This window comes from Bactrocera oleae, unplaced genomic scaffold (assembly GCF_042242935.1).
Source record: "Bactrocera oleae isolate idBacOlea1 unplaced genomic scaffold, idBacOlea1 ctg00000009.1, whole genome shotgun sequence".
In the NCBI taxonomy this organism is placed as follows: domain Eukaryota; kingdom Metazoa; phylum Arthropoda; class Insecta; order Diptera; family Tephritidae; genus Bactrocera; species Bactrocera oleae.
The window spans coordinates 67501-75000 of record NW_027212752.1 but is presented as its reverse complement, the minus strand read 5'-3'; the positions used below and the strand labels follow the sequence as shown (position 1 = coordinate 75000).

The 7500-nt window shown below is 26.8% G+C and overlaps 3 non-coding genes across 3 annotated transcripts in view; all 3 read right to left on the bottom strand.

Moving 5' to 3' along the window:
• The window catches only part of LOC138858415 (large subunit ribosomal RNA), a 3977-nt gene extending 3011 nt beyond the window's left edge, over positions 1–966 (bottom strand). The window contains exon 1 of the ribosomal RNA XR_011397550.1: positions 1–966. This exon is cut by the window's left edge and continues 3011 nt beyond it. This is a non-coding gene — a ribosomal RNA (large subunit ribosomal RNA).
• Positions 967–1468: 502 nt separating this feature from the next.
• LOC138858330 (5.8S ribosomal RNA) lies at positions 1469–1647 on the bottom strand. Its single transcript, XR_011397469.1, has one exon. It is a non-coding gene; the product is annotated as a 5.8S ribosomal RNA (ribosomal RNA).
• Positions 1648–2274: 627 nt separating this feature from the next.
• On the bottom strand, positions 2275–4264 carry LOC138858341 (small subunit ribosomal RNA). Its single transcript, XR_011397475.1, has one exon. It is a non-coding gene; the product is annotated as a small subunit ribosomal RNA (ribosomal RNA).
• Positions 4265–7500: the final 3236 nt, after the last annotated feature.

Here is a 7500-nt window from a genome sequence, read left to right as displayed (position 1 = left end):
ATAATAAATTATCATTATACATAACTATATGGAACGCCCCGGGATTGAATTAATAATGTAATACATTAAAAATTAATCCCATTATTAATACAGTTAAGTTAATTTCGCCATTAGGTTTAATATAACCCAATGACTTGCACATATGTTAGACTCCTTGGTCCGTGTTTCAAGACGGGTCCCGAAGGTATCCTGAATCTTTCGCATTGTTAATCATATAAATGCATACAATTAATATTAAAATCAATGATAATAATATTATTGTAAAATTCAAAAGAATTTTAGCATTATATATAATAAAATCTATCAACACTTTATCAAATCATCAGTAATTATTCTATGTTAATAAGCTAAAAGCAAATTAATTTGAATAAACTTAAAAACCAATGATCTTTTGATAAATATTTTATTATGTTAATAGATTACAATGTCCTTATATGAAAAAAATGCACACTATTACTATAATATTTAAAATTAAATACTACAGTTATAATGATGAATTTTTCATAATGGATATTCAGGTTCATCGGGCTTAACCTCTAAGCAGTTTCACGTACTATTTAACTCTCTATTCAGAGTTCTTTTCAACTTTCCCTCACGGTACTTGTTTACTATCGGTCTCATGGTTATATTTAGTTTTAGATGGAGTTTACCACCCACTTAGTGCTGCACTATCAAGCAACACGACTCTTTGGAAATATCTTTCTAGTAATCATTAACGTTATACGGGCCTGGCACCCTCTATGGGTAAATGGCCTCATTTAAGAAGGACTTAAATCGTTAATTTCTCATACTAGATATTAAGATATTCCATACACTGCATCTCACATTTGCCATATAGACAAAGTGACTTAGTGCTGAACTATTTTCTTTTCGCTCGCCGCTACTAAGAAAATCCTTGTTAGTTTCTTTTCCTCCCCTCATTAATATGCTTAAATTCAGGGGGTAGTCCCATATGAGTTGAGGTTGTATAAAATATATTTTAGATTGATTTGTTTATTTTTATTTAATTTTTTTGCTATTTGCTATTTTAAAGAAATATATTTTTATATCTTGATTACTCAATATTATTCAATCTTTTCATCCCTTTTTAAAATTCATAATATAATAATTAATAAAATTAACAACATTATTCCTCCACATATCATATATTTTTTTTTATTATAAATTTTTCTCAATACAATAGAGTGAATTAATTCTAGAATAAAAATTTATTTTATGCTAGACATTCCTCTTATGTATTATTTAATATAATTTAAATAATGTTGAAAATTTTTTCTTTTATGGGAATACTAAGATTCTCATTTATCATAAATTTTCGTTCAAATATGAGGTATTCAAGAATATATTTTCTATATTTCTTTTTATGCTATTAATATTATGGATTGAAAAATACAATCCAATAATATGCCATATGCTTAAATTCTATTAATTGACTAAAAGAATAAGCAACTAATTTAGCATAGTCTTACAACCCTCAACCATATGTAGTCCAAGCAGCACTTTAAAATTAATTAAAGTACATAACAGCATGGACCGCAATATGCGTTCAAAATGTCGATGTTCATGTGTCCTGCAGTTCACACGATGACGCACAGTTTGCTGCGTTCTTCATCGACCCATGAGCCGAGTGATCCACCGCTTAGAGTGATAATTTTTTTGTATTTTTTTAATTCAAAGTCAAAGAATTTTAATTTATTGAAAGTATTAATAATTAATCAATAATAAATTTTTAATACATAAGTTTAAAACATCTTTCAATAAATTGTAATTTTAAACCCAAACATTTGCAGCTGCGCATGTCTTAGGTCAACAAAAACAGTAATACCTTTTATATATTATTTTCTTCTCTATTTGTGCGTTTTCTTTTTTTAAATTTTTCAACATGTTTTTAATCACAAATAGAAAATACCATAAAAAAAAGGTATTACACACGTTAATGTGAACAAGTTAACTTATCATTTATAATATTTTATATAAATATCACAATTAAATATTATTTTCTATATAAATAATAAGTACAGCTATATGTTTAAAGGTTTTTTTATTGCGTTCAAATACAATGTATGCGAAGTTCACAATATAATATATATTGTCATAATGCATTACAAGGAGTTAAAAAAAAAAAAAAAAAACAGAAAAACATTCAAAACATTGTATAATTCAAAACATTTTGAATGAAAAGAACAAAAAGAAAACTTTTTTTTCTTTTTTATTCTTTTTTTTTATTTTGTTTTTATATAATTATTTTTTTTTTCTTTTCGGATAGGAACACAATAATGATCCTTCCGCAGGTTCACCTACGGAAACCTTGTTACGACTTTTACTTCCTCTAAATAATCAAGTTCGGTCAACTTTTGCGAAACAACCGTGAAACACAAGGCGTCACAGTGATCACGTCCGGAGACCTCACTAAATAATTCAATCGGTAGTAGCGACGGGCGGTGTGTACAAAGGGCAGGGACGTAATCAATGCGAGTTAATGACTCACACTTACTGGGAATTCCAAGTTCATGTGAACAGTTTCAGTTCACAATCCCAAGCATGAAAGTGGTTCAGCGGTTTACCCGGACCTCTCGGTCTAGGAAATACACGTTGATACTTTCATTGTAGCGCGCGTGCAGCCCAGGACATCTAAGGGCATCACAGACCTGTTATTGCTCAATCTCGTTACTGCTAGACGCAATTTGTCCATTTAAGAAGCTAGTGTCCTTATAATGGGACAAACCAACAGGTACGACTCCACTTATATAAACACATTCAAACACTTGTACATTCAAGATGAACGCATGAATGAAGGCTATATAAGCTTCAACACCATAATCCTGAAAGCATCTATTTAATATATTTGAGTCTCGTTCGTTATCGGAATTAACCAGACAAATCACTCCACGAACTAAGAACGGCCATGCACCACCACCCATAGATTCGAGAAAGAGCTATCAATCTGTCTTACACGCTTATGTTCGGACCTGGTAAGTTTTCCCGTGTTGAGTCAAATTAAGCCGCAGGCTCCACTCCTGGTGGTGCCCTTCCGTCAATTCCTTTAAGTTTCAGCTTTGCAACCATACTTCCCCCGGAGCCCAAAAGCTTTGGTTTCCCGGGAAGCGACTGAGAGAGCCATAGTAGTAGCTACACCCAATTGCTAGCTGGCATCGTTTATGGTTAGAACTAGGGCGGTATCTGATCGCCTTCGAACCTCTAACTTTCGTTCTTGATTAATGAAAACATCTTTGGCAAATGCTTTCGCTTAAGTTAGTCTTACGACGGTCCAAGAATTTCACCTCTCGCGTCGTAATACTAATGCCCCCAAACTGCTTCTATTAATCATTACCTCTTGATCTAAAAACCAATGAAAGTAGAACAGAGGTCTTATTTCATTATTCCATGCACAAAATATTCAGGCATTTGGAGCCTGCTTTAAGCACTCTAATTTGTTCAAAGTAATTGTACCGGCCCACAACAACACTCGATGAAGAGCACTGAAGCAGGTTTAAATAGGAGGAATATATAAAAAATACATTGTATTAATTATATATAAGAACTCCACCGGTAATACGCTTACATACATAAGGTAATGTACATACCACAATTATAGTTGTACTACCCGTATGAAGCACAAATTCAACTACGAACGTTTTAACCGCAACAACTTTAATATACGCTATTGGAGCTGGAATTACCGCGGCTGCTGGCACCAGACTTGCCCTCCAATAGGTCCTTGTTAAAGGATTTAAAGTGTACTCATTCCAATTACAGGGCCTCGGATATGAGTCCTGTATTGTTATTTTTCGTCACTACCTCCCCGAACTGGGAGTGGGTAATTTACGCGCCTGCTGCCTTCCTTAGATGTGGTAGCCGTTTCTCAGGCTCCCTCTCCGGAATCGAACCCTGATTCCCCGTTACCCGTTGCAACCATGGTAGTCCTAGATACTACCATCAAAAGTTGATAGGGCAGACATTTGAAAGATCTGTCGTCGGTACGAGACCATACGATCTGCAAGTTATCTAGAGTTCAACCAATATAACGATCGAATAATCGCTTGGTTTTAGCCTAATAAAAGCACACGTTCCAAAAGGTCCGTGTTTATTTTGCATGTATTAGCTCTAGAATTACCACAGTTATCCAAGTAACTGTTAACGATCTATGGAACCATAACTGATATAATGAGCCTTTTGCGGTTTCACTTTTAATTTGTTTGTACTTAGACATGCATGGCTTAATCTTTGAGACAAGCATATAACTACTGGCAGGATCAACCAGAATAATATATATTTCTTTTTTATATAATATTTTTTATATTATATAAAAGTTTAAAATGATATTTTCTTATTTGAAAATTATACACAAATACACAAAACATAAAAACATTTACAATATACACAACAATTTTTCTATGTTTCTTTCTTTATTATATTTTTTTTCATTATATTTCATTTCTATTGTGTGATTTTGTAATGGATTTTTTTAATTTTTGTTTTGGTATCGTGAAAAGAATTTTCGTTCTCTATACATATTATTATTTAATTATTATGTAAGAACGATATTTCTTCTTATATTGGCAAAATTTTCAAATAATATCATTCTATACATTTTACTTTATTTCAATGCATATAGTAATATATATACCTTTTTTTAAGAGTATATACATTTTTTTCTTGATTTGAAATTAATAATTTCAAATTCTATTATATTTATTTCAATAATAAATATATGATAAAAAGTATTTTCGGGTGCAACACATTAATATTTTATTTTATTTAAAAACCATCCTTTTACACATATATTTTATGAGTAAATATTAGAATAGCTCACAAATAAAACTAAAATATTGTTTAATATTTATTTCTACAATATGTTAGTATAGAATAATAGATTTTTTATGTTTTTGTATAAAACAAAATCTATTTCTATTTAAACTAACTGTAGGAAACCAGGAATAAAAAACGCTCATTATATACAATATGTTAGTACAGAATATAGAGTTTTGTATAAAACAAAATCTATTTCTATTTAAACTAACTGTATAAAAACCAGGAATAAAAAACGCTATTATATACAATATGTTAGTACAGAATATAGAGTTTTGTATAAAACAAAATCTATTTCTATTTAAACTAACTGTATAAAAACCAGGAATAAAAAACGCTCATTATATACAATATGTTAGTACAGAATATAGAGTTTTGTATAAAACAAAATCTATTTCTATTTAAACTAACTGTATAAAAACCAGGAATAAAAAACGCTCATTATATACAATATGTTAGTACAGAATATAGAATTTTGTATAAAACAAAATCTATTTCTATTTAAACTAACTGTATAAAAACCAGGAATAAAAAACGCTCATTATATACAATATGTTAGTACAGAATATAGAGTTTTGTATAAAACAAAATCTATTTCTATTTAAACTAACTGTATAAAAACCAGGAATAAAAAGGCACACAAAATCAACTTTCATTTTCATATTTACTTAAAAATACATATAAAGTAAAAAATATTTCCATATAAATACTAAGTAAATAAAGTCATACAAGTATGAAAATTTTCATACAAGTACTAAATACATAAATCATATAAGTATAGTAATATTCATACTTATAAGTATTTAAAAACAATTTCTTACTAATAAACTAACATAAGGAATTCAAATATATAAAAGTATAATACATTTCCTAGCAGTAAAAAATTTTCATATAAGTACTAAATGTATAAAGTCTATGAAGCAATAAATTTTCATATAAGTACTATTTCAGTATATGTCAATTTGAGCAGATTTGTGCAAATTTGTTATAAATGTTCTCTCCCATGTTGACGTTACCAACCCGAAAATATATGGAAAAATTCTTTTAACCTATTTAAAATTTAAAAACTCATATATACGTGGGTAATTTATATCATTTTCAAATATCGTCATGGTCATAATACAACTAATAACATCAAAAGTATTTTTACAATCGATTTTTTTTTTTAATTTTTAACTTGTATGACTTCATATTTAATACTTATATGAAAATTTATTACTTCATAGACTTTATACATTTAATACTTATATGAAAATTTATTACTTCATAGACTTTATACATTTAATACTTATATGAAAATTCATTACTTCATAGACTTTATATTTTTTATACTTATATAAAAATTTATTACTTCATAGACTTTATATTTTACTTCATAGACTTTATACATTTAATACTCATATGAAAATTTATTACTTCATAGACTTTATATATTTACTACTTATATGAAAATTTATTACTTCATAGACTTTATACAATTAATACTTATATGAAAATTTATTACTTCATAGACTTTATACAATTAATACTTATATGAAAATTTATTACTTCATAGACTTTATACAATTAATACTTATATGAAAATTTATTACTTCATAGACTTTATACATTTAATACTTATATGAAAATTCATTACTTCATAGACTTTATACAATTAATACTTATATGAAAATTTATTACTTCATAGACTTTATACAATTAATACTTATATGAAAATTTATTACTTCATAGACTTTATACAATTAATACTTATATGAAAATTTATTACTTCATAGACTTTATACAATTAATACTTATATGAAAATTTATTACTTCATAGACTTTATATTTTTTATACTTATATAAAAATTTATTACTTCATAGACTTTATACATTTAATACTTATATGAAAATTCATTACTTCATAGACTTTATATTTTACTTCATAGACTTTATATTTTACTTCATAGACTTTATACATTTAATACTTATATGAAAATTTATTACTTCATAGACTTTATATATTTACTACTTATATGAAAATTTATTACTTCATAGACTTTATACATTTAGTACTTATATGAAAATTTATTATTTCATAGACTTTATACAATTAATACTTATATGAAAATTTATTACTTCATAGACTTTATACAATTAATACTTATATGAAAATTTATTACTTCATAGACTTTATGCAATTAATACTTATATGAAAATTTATTACTTCATAGACTTTATATATTTACTACTTATATGAAAATTTATTACTTCATAGACTTTATACATTTAGTACTTATATGAAAATTTATTACTTCATAGACTTTATACAATTAATACTTATATGAAAATTTATTACTTCATAGACTTTATATATTTACTACTTATATGAAAATTTATTACTTCATAGACTTTATACATTTAGTACTTATATGAAAATTTATTACTTCATAGACTTTATACAATTAATACTTATATGAAAATTTATTACTTCATAGACTTTATATATTTACTACTTATATGAAAATTTATTACTTCATAGACTTTATACAATTAATACTTATATGAAAATTTATTACTTCATAGACTTTATATATTTACTACTTATATGAAAATTTATTACTTCATAGACTTTATACATTTAGTACTTATATGAAAATTTATTACTTCATAGACTTTATACAATTAATACTTATATGAAAATTTATTACT